We start from the raw sequence: 13,307 nt of genomic DNA, 5'->3' as shown, positions 1-13,307 counted from the left end.
TTCCAAATCAAGATATTTAGATTGCAAACCCTTTAATCCAACTAAAAAGAGATATTTGGAATGTCTGATCTTTCTGCCCAGCTTTAAGAGTTGTTTTTCAATTAGTACCATAAATTGAGGAATTTTCTGGCATCTGCCACTAAGTGAGTAAACTCAAAGATGATAAAATAAACTTAAAAAGCCAACAAAAAAAGTCCATTTTAATTAACTTCCGGTGACTTAAAAGTCAGCCTAAACCACACAATGTCAGTTTCTGAGATGTCGCTCGTTTTTATTTTTTGCCAGACAGCATGACTCCACTACCACTTATTAGGGCTGATTAGAGCTCTATTGCTTTTTTTTATGTAACTGACTTGTAAACAAAGAGAAAAGAATTCTCAGAAGAGCCAAGACAATATTGACATCTCTAAGTTGTTTTAAATTAATGCACCAAAACTAAAATATGAACGTATCTCAACATCAACAGTCAAAAATCTACATCAAGGCCAAGCTAAATTTGTAGCATTTCTCGAAGTAAAAGGAATAAAAATCAATAAAATTTACTGGGTTTTTCAACCACAGGAACTCTCCAACTCTCTAGGTGTATATAGTCCACAAAACTGCTAGCTTGATCACCCCTACATCCTGACCTTCCCCATATCCTCACTACAGCATTAAAAATATATATATAGGTATCATCCATTTATTAGTATTTTGAGAGAAGCTGCCATCATATTATCATTGGGCTAGAGGAATTTTTCTTTTAATTTAAATGTATCAAAATGTATTTTTTTAGAAATCTTTTTCTCGTGAAAAAATTTACCTTTCACACATCAAAGAGGCCCAACAGGATGAGAGCTCTTTAAAATATGTTAATTCAGTTCTTGTGTTTAGCAAAGTTGGGAAAACTAAGATTTGTAGAGGTTTTACTCAAAGAAAATTGATTCATTAATCTGACAATGACTCACCATTTTCCAAATCCATCTTGAGCTGTGACCTTAGTCAAGTCTGTATCTCCAATGCTCTTAATGATGAGGGAAGACTGTTTGCCAATTTGTCTGAAAAATTCATATCTCTATTTTAGCTACTATACTGTGTATAGTTTATTGATATTGTTATTATCTATATGTCAAAGTTTAATGACTTTCTAAAACGATGTGTTGAAAAACATTATTTAACCTGTATTAATTTCAAGCAATAGTAGATTACAGATCAGATATGTAACGTGTGACTCTAGTGATAGTCTTTACACTTTGTCTTTACACTTTGGAAATGTTCATGATTCTCTCAGTATTCACTGGTCACTTAAAGACTCATTCAGGAGGCCATCTGACAGAACACTGGATTGTTCCCATTCCTTCCCAAAGACAGGCGATGAGAAAAGGAGCTCACAGTCTTTTGGCTCAAGCGTCAGACTCACAGGACATGATTAGAAATTTGATGTTTTCTTAGGTGCTTTTGAAAAATGACATCAACTCTTGATTGTGAAGAGTGAAATTTCCTTTCTTCAAGGACAACTTTGAGAACGTGCTCCAGGCCACCGTGATATTGTCTCTTACACTCTTTCATCTACTTCGGTCATGAGCCTGAAGGGATTTTAAGGGAATCAAATTATGCTGTCCTCATGCTGGGCTGGCCTGGGCAGCCTCAGAAATGATTCTGCACTTTCATGATTGTTCAGCACAATCCCACACCACCCCAGACCCAAAGGCTGCTCCATAGGTAAGTGACAAGAATCAACTGTCCCAGGGTAGAAAAACTCTCTCCTGCTGCCTGCTAGGCTTATAGAAATAAAGGGGGCCCATTCTGCTGACATCAAGGAGCTTAACAGTGGAGTAAGGGAAAGTGAAAACCAGTACTAAAGCCCAAATTGCAAATGAATTCCTTTAATTTTGCCCTTATTAGTGGAAAACCAGAGAAATGTGAAAAAGAAGTATGACCCATTACCAAAGGAAGACCTTACTGTGACAAGATCAAAAACACTGCTCTCAGTAATGCTTATCAGCACCCCCCTCAGATGAACCTCCCATGGTATTCCTCCCTGCTCCATCCTCGTCCTCTCTCCTCTGTGATCTATCTTCTTTCAGCCACGGGCACAAGCGCATAGTTAATCATCCACTCACTTTCCCCTGGAGGCTTAATGTCCTTTTACTCCTCAAGGAGAAGAACAGGGTGAAAGAAAACAACCCTTGCTGATCGGGGCTCAGAAAGTCATAGCATTAAGACCAACAAGTTGCCCCCTTCATATATCTGACCATGTCCTCCAACATAATAATTCCAGTGAGTTATGATACAATCACTTCATAATGTCTCCATTTTACCAGAGTTTCTTTCCTAATAGGGGAGGGGAAGTCCTAATGATAGGGATGGGTAAGCATGCCTTTCCCGAAGAGCAGCAAGAGAAAAGGGGGGAGAAAACCCTATCTGCAACACTTATGACGATAAGATCCCTCAGAAAATCCTCAAAACAACCTGAGAAAGTATGTTTATCATTTCGCACATGGATTTCACTGAACAAACAAAAGAGGTGGAATCAGAGAGCTCACAACTCTTTTCCCCTTCTTACTTCATAACATTTACACTTTCACAGATAACCAGATGAAGAATCTAATACACATCATCCTTAGCAGACAGGTCAGAGATGTGACTTTTAGTTCTGATGCTTAGGACTTCATCTTTCTGATTCTTGAGACTTAATTTTTATCCCTTGCAAATGCTCCATCCCCAAGCGAGGTTATTTCCTCATGGCCAAGAGATTGTGAAGTAGCTGGGGAATCCTAAACTGGAATATTTTTCAAGGTTTTCTGTTACACAAGTGAAACATGCTTCACTAATTTTTTGGATCGTTTATTCCTTTGTTCTGGAAAACCATTCCAATGGGCCTTTTAGTTATACAAAGACCCTCCCCATAAATGATGCTTCAGATTTCAGCACCAAGGGCTTAAAATTGCTTGAGTATGAAACTACCAATGATGATGTTGAAAACAGAGTTGCACCTCTGCAGACCAGGTTATATTTGAAGAAATTTTGCTTAGCCAAGGAAAGGATAAGAACAATGACCAGCTGTCAAGGCATATGCCTAGCCTCTTGGCTTGGATTCCCTGAGGAAGTTGGTAAGATTCCCAACTCCCATTTGATAAAACCATCTTCACTGTGTACATGAGCACCGCCTGATCTGTCCTTGGGCCTTGAATACAAGGAAAGCGTGAATTTTTGCCTATCCATTTTGTATCTGACTTCTTTAACAAATTCTTACTAACTTTGTTAATTCTTCAGTTAAATCTTTAGTGACCAAACATATTATATTAATTTAAGGATAATGTTGCCTTATTCTATGAAAACGATACTTTAGCTGCAAAGCAGGTTCTTTTACACTTAATTTGAATAATGAAAAGAGTGTTAAGCTTTTTGGGCAGGTTTGGGATACACAGATTTGAGGACAAAATGTTAAAGCTAAAGCAACCGAAGAATTATTATAGCAGTTTAGGTATAATGCAATGATGTATGAAAGAGGATGATCATCAAAAAATATATCTAAAGAAAAAGAAATATCTGTAGAAAACCTCAGATTAAAAATAAAATAGTAGGGGACGCCTGGGTGGCTCAGTCAGTTAAGCATCCACCTCTTGGTTTCAGCTCAGGAAACGTTGGCCTCTTGGTTCTGGCTCAGGTCGTGATCTCAGGGTCGAGCCCTGAGTGGCGCTCCACGCTCAGTGGGGAGTCTGCTTGAGGATTCTCTCCCTCTGTCCCTCCCCCCACTAGCACGCTTGCGCTCTCTCTCTAAAATAAATAGATAAATAAATCCTTTTTTTAAAAATTGGGGGGAAAAAAGGGGTAGTTGGAAAGATAAATAGTCAACAACAACAACAAAATGACCCCAAGATTTTTAATGTGCACTGTGGTGGATTAATGAATGGTAACCAAATTGCTACATTTTTTTTTTATTAAAGATTTTTATTTATTTATTTGACAGAGAGAGACATAGCGAGAGAGGGAACACAAGCAGGGGGAGTGGGAGAGGGAGAAGCAGGCTTTCCGCTGAGCAGGGAGCCCGATGCGGGGCTCGATCCCAGGCCCCTGGGATCATGACCTGAACCGAAGGCAGAAGCTCAACGACTGAGCCACCCAGGCGCCCACTACGTTTTTTATAAATACAGAAATGTATCACAATATAGAAATCTGAAAAAAAGGAAATTTAAAAAGTAAATAAATCTGACTTTATAAACAATCCAAGGTATGTAGTTCAAGAGAGATCAGCGTTTATTCCACCATACTTCCATGATCTCATACAATCTTGTGAACACCAAAATATCTCATAATAATGATATTTCTATAAAGTTTTCACACTACATGAAACAACTACAAATGTGTTGTATGTAGACATGATCCCTAGAATAATGCTGAGAGATTTTTGACAAAAAAAATTCCTAAAAGTACTTACAACTTAAAAATCTTTTCTATGATTGCAGTCGATAATCATAATCCATCCTGTATTCTCTTGCAAATCCCATTTTACCAAACCTGATCTACCAGTGGTCTCTCCATGCAAACCTGTTGTTTGACCCTTACATGTCCACATATCATTCATCTTTCCATTCTTATGCAAACGGTGAAATCCTATTTAGCTTTCAGAGAAATCTTCTGCCCTTCCATTCCCTTGAAAGAGGGGGATTAAGGGACACAGGAGACAAAACTAGGGTAGAGGCACCAAGTCTCCAAAATGGAGAAGCTTGTCACTTTGCCTTCTCTGGGCAAATGGGTAGACCAGAAGATCAGGAGCATGATGGTAGCTCTGTTTCACAGTATCCGCAAGTGGTCATGATGTCAGTACTCAAAGCCCAAGAAACAGTACTACTGATGATATTGGTGAATCTTACCTATTTCCATCACCAAAAGCAAAGTAAAAACTATTTCTTGTGCACTTTCCCTCCCCCACCAACAAATCTTCCCATCCTTAGCCAAAGTCATTTCCTGTATCAAAGGAGGAAAAACAGTGGCTTTTTTGCTTACAAAGGCAAACCACAATGGAAGTTGCAATTCATTTTTTCTCCAGTCTCAATTTTACTGATTATTCTCCTGACCAAGTAAAAACTCTAAAGAAAGCAAAAAAAAAAAAAAAAAATTATGAGAAAAGTTTAAAATAAAGTAAACCACAAGTAATTATATTTATTACATGATACCACTATGGTTTTCAGCATCATTTCTATTGTGGAGAATGAAATTATCCAAAATTCAGTAATGGCTCTTTGTAGAATATTCACTTTAGTAAAGTGAAGGTGTTTTAATAGATACATTTTAAGTACCCTTATAGTGTATCTATTAGAACACTGTCAAGTGTTGGAGTTTAATAAGGCTGCTGTTTCAAGTGTGTTTTTCCTCGTTACATCCCCTCACCTCCTATTCTTATGTTCCATTTCCTTTTTCAAACTCTACCATTTTCAGATGGTCAAGGGGTCATTATGACACCAGAATGGGGAAGAGGGAGAGGGTCTGGACAATGTTGTGAGGAAATCAGTTTTTGCACTCTTTTATGCCCCCTAAGTGGTTACCATGTAAAAAATTGATGTCTATTGCTAACGATCTTATCCCAGACTCTGATCTAATTTTGATAGTGCTAGAACAAAGCACATGCTGCTTCTATTCCTATTTGGTTACCCCATTCACTCTGACATCTGACATCTGGATTATGAAATAATTTTCTTTGGCATAATTTTGGAGAAGTATTTTTTCCCTTTTTTTAGTTTCGGGACATTTGTTTTGGGTAACTTCTCTGAGGCCATGCTCCCAGATGTGGAGGTTGATCTGACTGACATCTGGTGCCTGTGCAGTGGTCCCAGTGCCCATTTTCTCTGATCCTACCCTGCAGATACTTAATATGCTAAATCACTCAGAGTAGGTAACCAAAAAATGTCAGTCACTCATGCACCTGTCCAACAAACACTTGCTGATAGCATTGTGCTATTTGCAATATGAAAGTGATGCTTCTGTGTTCAACTAATAGTGAACTTATTATGTCTAATGTACTCAAATCCCTTAGTAGCCCTTATTGGGAAAGTTGGATTAAAGTAGGGAGTAAGGAAAGACAAATTCACCCATAGGTCCCATTTTATGACAGAGAATTAAAGTTAGTACAAGTCCATCCTTGTGTCCCACCATGTAAAAGTCAAAAGAACAACCAAGAATATTGGTCTTACTTGTCCAGCTGCCTGATAGAATCCGTCAAAGAAGAGCACACCTTTGCTATCTTGAAGCTGAAGCAATAGCGTGTGTGTGTGTGTGTGTGTGTGTGTGTGTGTGTGTGTATGTATTTTAAATCTCATCCCTGTGGCTAATCATTTTTTTCTATTCTCCTATTCCTTCTACAGATGATGAAAATTCTCAAGAACAATATACAAAGAAAGGGAACAGTGGAGGAGTATTTTTAAGAAACTGAAAAAAAGTGTAAGCCAATGACTTTAAATCCAGCTCAGCTGAATTTCAAGTATCAGGGCTGTCATGAAACAGTTTTAAAAGTGCAAGAACTCAGGAAATATGGCACCTACACGCCTTTTACACGTAATCTCCCACAGAATGAGTTTCATCCAACTGAGAAATAACAGGAGAAACATCAGGAAAAAGCAGTAATAATGAACATGTTATATGTTAAACTGGGGAGCCATAACTAAAACAGCGTTGGCGATACAGGTGGAAGAAGAGTATAGAAACGCTACATGTTCTAACAAAGTAGAAAGAATGCATCTAGAAACTATGTGGGAAAAGTAGAAAAAGAGGGAGGAAAGGAGAATATAGTCATTTATTGTTGTGCAAGTAAAAAAGAAAGTCAAAGGATGCCATTAAAAACTAAAAAACCATGGGGCGTCTGGGTGGCACAGTTGGTGAAGGGTCTGCCTTTGGCTCAGGTCATGATCTCGAGGTCCTGGGATCAAGTCCCGAAACCGGCTCCGTGCTCAATGAGGAGTCTGCTTCTCCCTCTGCCTCTGCCCCTCCCCCCACCTGCTCATGTTTTCTCTCTCTCAGATAAATAAGTAAAATCTTAACCACCAACAACAACAACTAAAAAACTAGGTAAGGTTAAGTGAAAAAGAAAATTCAAGAGAAAATCTTCATGAATTTAGGTAAACTGTTGTTAGACACCAAAACCACAATTCAAAAACTAAATAATTGATAAATTGGACTTCATGTGAAAGACCCTGGTAGAAAATGAAAAAACAAGCAACAGAGAGAAAATATTTACAAATCACATATATGATAAAGGACTTTTATTTAAAATATAGAAAGAGCTTTCAAAACTCAGTAATATAAAAAACAACCCAGTTAAAATACAGGCAGTAAATACTTTATCAAAGAATAAATACAGATGGCAAAGAACCACATGAAAAGATGTCCAACATCATTAGTTATTAGGGAAATGAAATTAAAGCGAAGTACTGAATAACTGAAACGCCCATGTAGTTCTGGTTGGATCCCAAATTGTACGACCACTTTGACAAATGATTTACAAGTTCCTTAAAAATTAAACATAGCGGCGCACCAGTAGTGGTGCAGATTTATCTCTTGCTCCAACAGTGTTTAGACAGAACAGTCCCGGGAACCCCCTTCTTCCAAGCCTCCAACCCCTTCCAAACCTCCTCTTCAGCTGCAATGTCTGGGACCATCTTCTGGCCATTTTCTGCCTCCAGGACCAGCCAACGCCATTTCCTGGTTAGCCCCTTGTTGCCAACTGTGAGCTCACAGATACATCAGAATCATTCCACTGAGGAGGAGGTCACAGTCAACCTCCTGGTCAACCTGTATCTGTGGGCATCCTACACCTACCTCTCTGTGGGTTTCTATTTTGACAGTGGCTACGTGGGCACCTCTTCCACAAGGGCATTCAGTATCTCTAGATGGAGCAAAACTGGTGTGGTGGCTGCGTCCTCTTTCAGGACATGCAGAAGCTCCCAAGAAAAGCAGGATGAAATCTGGGATGCCAGTGAAACCACATGGCCCCACAGGGGAACCTGGCCCAGGCCCACTGGCATCTGTGTGCTTTGGATTCTGCCTATACAGACACCCATCTCTGTGACTTCCTGGAGACCCAGTAACTAACTAGATGAGCAGGTGGAACTCATCAAGAAGATGGGCAACCACGTGACTAACTCTACAGGCTGGCCACCCGCAAGCTGGGCTGGGCAACTATCTTTTCAAAAGGCTCACCCCAAAACACTGCGAGAACCTTCCTCAGCAACTCCTGAGTCCCTGCCTGCCTCCCCCTGGTGTCAGATTATTTGCCTGAGCCTTTCCCTGCAGCAACTAGTCAGCTTTTTAAACAACCTGGAGCCCTCTCTCAAGCTGTGGAAACAATAATCTGCAGTTTTTGCAGGATAAAAAAACAAAAACAACATACACTTACCACGCGACCTAACAAGCCTCATATAGGTATTTGCCCTAGAGAAATGAAAACTTACTTTCACACACACACACACACACACACAAAACCTGTATACAGATATTTATAGTGGTATTATTCATGATTATCAGAAATTAAAAACAGCCGAAATGGTCTTCACCGAGTACACGGATAAAAAAAATTGTGGTATATCTATATAATGGAATATAAGTCAATAATAAAAAGGAATGAACTATTGATACACACAAAAGCATGGATGAAGCACAAATGCATTATACTAAGTCAAAGAAGTCAATTTCAAAAGGTTATATGCTGTATGATTCCATTTAGAGGATATTTTGGATAAAGCAACTGTAGCAAAGAGTTAAATACAGGTAACAGAGGTACTAGGATGAACGGTTACCAGGGGTCGTAGGCAAAGAGGGTAATCGACTACAAAGGGGCAATATGAGGAAATGTTTTGAAATAATGAAACTGTTCTCTATCCTGATGGTAGTGGTGATTGCATGACTCTAAACACGTGTCAAAACTCAAAGCACTACAAACCAGAAAGTGAGCGTGGCTGTAGGTAAAGTAGAAACTATTTTTAATGGGGAAACTGTTGTAGATCAAAAGTGCGTAAAAATATGTAACCATCAATTGCAATGCCTGAACCTAGACTGGACACTATAGCTGTTGTTTTTCTTTTTGAAAAGTAAGTATAAAAAGGCATTCTTGTGATAATTGTAAACACGTGAATGTGAACCTAACACTGCATTTTCTTAGGTGGGTGAAAGGTATTGTAAATTATTCTCAAACTTAGGATATGCATTAGGAGATATATTTAGCTGTAAATTTCACAGGGTCAGCCACTTATCTTTAAGTGGTACAGAAAAACAAGGCATAGATATATATGGAATATATGTATACATTTATATATTCATCATACACAGAAAACCTAGGTAAATGTATGTGACTATTCATTTTACTCCCTCCAAATTTTCTATATTTGAACAATATAACAATAAAATCCTGAGGAAAAAATATATCAGTAAAGAGTCAAAGGACAGCTCAATCTGAAAATGCATAAAAGCTTAGCCATATAACAAAAAATAACAGTTCACAAATTTCTACTTTTGTCAATTTTCTACACTCATCTCTTTGAATTTGAGTTTATATTACAAGGTTAATATTTTTATATACTATAGTAGTATGTAGTAAAATATTCTGAGTAAAAATACACTTCCTAGGGGTGCCTGGCTGGCTCAGTTGGTAATGACTCGATCTCAGGGTTATGAGTTCAAGCCCCACACTGGGCATAGAGCTTACTTAAAATAAATAATAAAATAAAATAAAATAACATCCTCTTAAAATATATGTATTTATATACTTCCTACCTACCTTCTTTTAGGAAGCTATCAAAGTATGCACTCCATCAACTGCAGGAATAATCTAAGCATTAGGAAGATATGGGTCCAGGAAATACTATCTCCAGATGGATAGTGAAAAGAAGACAACATAACAGGACAGAGAATCATACAGGTTGGAGCAGGCCAACAGCTCTGGGGAGAGATAGCTCTATGTGAATGAAACAGAATTCCCAAGTGTGTTTGAACAAATCGAAAGGTGATTTACGCAATTGACTAAGATTTGAGGCTGAATTAATGATAAAAGAAAAGCAAAGAAAAACAAGACAATAATTAACTTCAGAGACAATAAAAAGTGTGTGACAATGGAAAAGTAGTCATAGTTTACTATATGGATCAGCTACAAGTACTCTTAACAAAGTCTCAATAATTTAAACACTGGGAAAGAATCTAAACAAAATTATAAGGGAATATTGAAAAGATAGAGGAGCATGGGAAGTGTGCATGCATCTGGTGACAGGTGAGAGAAGTCAGCAAAAGACAGGTAAATGTTTATTTCCCCAAGTTAGAAGTCAATAGGCAATGCCAAAAATGGCATTATTGAGTGATGGCCAGACTGACTTCACCTCTAGTAAGGCATGAAGAAGAATATTTGAGGTCTTCGCATTTGCCAAATTCGGTCACATTCACTTCCAGGAATCCTCCTATCTCTTAAGTTAAGTTGACTGTTGTGGTTGAGTCATTAAATGAAGACCCAACTGAAACAGGGAAGAAGGAAGAAAAGGTCCATGTTAATCCAGTGGACATCAAAGTTTCGATGCTAACTAGGTGCTGTGTGCCAATGCGTGTACTTTCATTCCATTTTTTATTCTGTGATGGGCTTGTGGCACCACCAATCTGTAATGCTAGCTCTCTTCTCAGATAATTTGTTAAAGTGGGCAGGGGGAAGGGGAAGAACTTCAAGGGGTTTCACAGCAATTTAGACACACTATAAGAAATGCTTCTTTTTTTTACAAGTCAATAACTTCGTAACAGTTCTATTTTTTTCTTACCTGTGCAAGAGGGATACCCATTGCACTTAGTCATGTTGTAGTAAAGGTTGAGATCTATAGAAAGTGCTCTGCATTTACTAAACACTGAGGAGCTGTTAGTTGCTGCTGTTAGTGAACACTGGGGGTGGAGAACTTAAGGCCGGGTGACAGAGGTCTGCTTTATTAATAGCAGTAATCATACATGTCTCAAGGTATAAAGATGAGGCACGGTACACCCAGACATTCACATTATAGGAAACCTCCTGTCCAGCATGTAAGAAAGCCTTTTGTCCACTGACCTAATAGCTAGGGGCAGTAAAAGGAAAGAGAACTATAATTATAATAATAACCAACATTTATTGAGCTCTTCTTCTCTGCTAGGTATCTTTCAAGGGCTTACTTGCATTAAACCACTAATTCTCACAACAATCTTATAAAATGCGTAGGAAATCCTTTTTTAATGAATTCCTCTTTACAGTTAAAGAAAAAGAGGCATAAAGCTTAAGTAACTTGCCTACAGTCACACTCATAGGAAATGACATAACCTGGGTAGAGAGTCCTAGCCCCTAAACACAACACTATCAATTCTTGTGTTAACAGTGGTTTCAATTCTACCTAAAGTTCCTAGGTGCTAAGAGAATGTCCAATGAGAATTTTCTCATTATGTCTCTGAATAAGCCCATTGTCTCTCTCCTACCAAATTTCCTAAGAATTCTCTTAATTGGCCTCCTACGTCAAGGCATTTTCCAGAGTCCCCTAAAATATGGCTCCTGGGCTCCCAGCCTCATGATAGCAACCTTGTAGACTGCTATCCATATTCACTTGGCCATAAGTAGCTTGGAGCTACTTATCAGTTGGGGATAGGGACAAGAAAGCTTCAAGCTAAATAATCACTACAGCATAGTCATTATAGATTTAGAGGAAGACAGCCAAGATCAAATCCCAGGCTCTGCCATTCAATAACTTGGCAAAAATTTAACATTCTGAGCCTCAATGTTCTTATCTGAAAAGTGGGGGTAATCAGAACTTCTACCTGATAAGGCTATTGTAAATATAATGATGATGGTGATGATGATGATACACATAAAGTGCTTACCATCAGCCTGAAAGTGCTCAATAAAGACTATTATTTTCATCATTAAAATTCTTTTTTCCTCTCAGGTTCTTGCTGTAACTCTCTTTCTTCCACCTAACCTTATTTTAACTATCTCCCACTACATGGTTTTGAATATGATCAATTTCCTCAAATGAAACTTCTTTGAAATTAAATAGGATTCAAATAATTTAAAATTAGGTACATTAGTTCCTAATGATAGGAAAACATTATGGTTTGGGCAATGAAATATGGTAAATATTTATTTCTACCCCAATTGTTCTAAATAGGTCCTTTCTCTTTCCCCTGAAAGAGATTTGGGTAATGTGCTATTATGAGGAGGTAGTTTTTGGAAGGGCAAGAAATAAAGAAGGCAGGAAACTCAAGAGCTCAGTCTTACCTTGTCCTACAGAAGCAAGAACTCAACAGTGGCAAATTCCTCAGCTGCAGAAGATCAAATGTCTCTGCCATGGGCAAGACTCCCCGTTACTCTCTCCTTTTGGTGTGTCTCTTCTTCTTATACTATTTTCAGCAGCATCCTCATCTTCTACCCTACATCCTTTATTCACCTAGTCTTCTGCTTATTCATGGTTTATGCCATTCTAGATTCTTAGCTTACATATAACCATCCTAGTCTGACTCTGACCATTTCTGCTGACTTTAGCTTTAGCGTCCACTGCTAACTGATACCAATCTTGTTTTCCTAATTCAAATTGCTGACAGAGAGATGCTGATTGACCCAGATCCTCTTTTCATTCCAGAACATGTCATCAAAGGTCACTAATCTGCCTATGTATTGACTGAATTGGTTAGTTTCCCACCTTTGGTCCAATTAACTGTGTTGTAATAGGTGGAGTCATCATATGGTACAAATTATTCAGCCTACTACTATCCCTTCGGCAACACCCTTGATGTAGTGTTTCCATTATAGGTCCCTGTGAGGATGACAAAGTACTGTGCCCCCAGGACTTAAGATTTTAGAATTGTAGGGATAACTGAGATATGGTAGTAGAGTTCATATCAGAATAAGAATACCCTCTAACCCCACTGTCAAGATTATTTTTAAAAAAATAATAAAATAATATTACGTTGTTTCAGTTGGAAAGACTTTTACACCCATTTTTTTTCTGACAGATTTCTTGATTCATATTTGTGTAGAATTTTACATTTGTCAAAGTAGGTTTAGCTAAGTATGAACTGCAACCCAAATTCACAGTGGCTTAAACACAAAAGGTGTTATTCTGTCACATAAAAGAAATATAGAGGCCATCAGTCCAGGAATGATTTCTCATTTGTATTAATTCATTAGAGCCTGACATTATACAATCTTTCATTCCAAAACTCCTAGAGTGAGGAGCTTTATCCATGCAAAATGGCAGCTAGAGTGCCAGCCATTATATCCACATTCCAGGAAGTAGGATGGAGGGGAAAAGAGAAGAGCCTGTGTCACCCACCTTTTTTTATTCATT

Source organism: Halichoerus grypus, chromosome 12 (assembly GCF_964656455.1).
Source record: "Halichoerus grypus chromosome 12, mHalGry1.hap1.1, whole genome shotgun sequence".
NCBI lineage: Eukaryota > Metazoa > Chordata > Mammalia > Carnivora > Phocidae > Halichoerus > Halichoerus grypus.
This window is presented reverse-complemented; position numbering follows the sequence as displayed.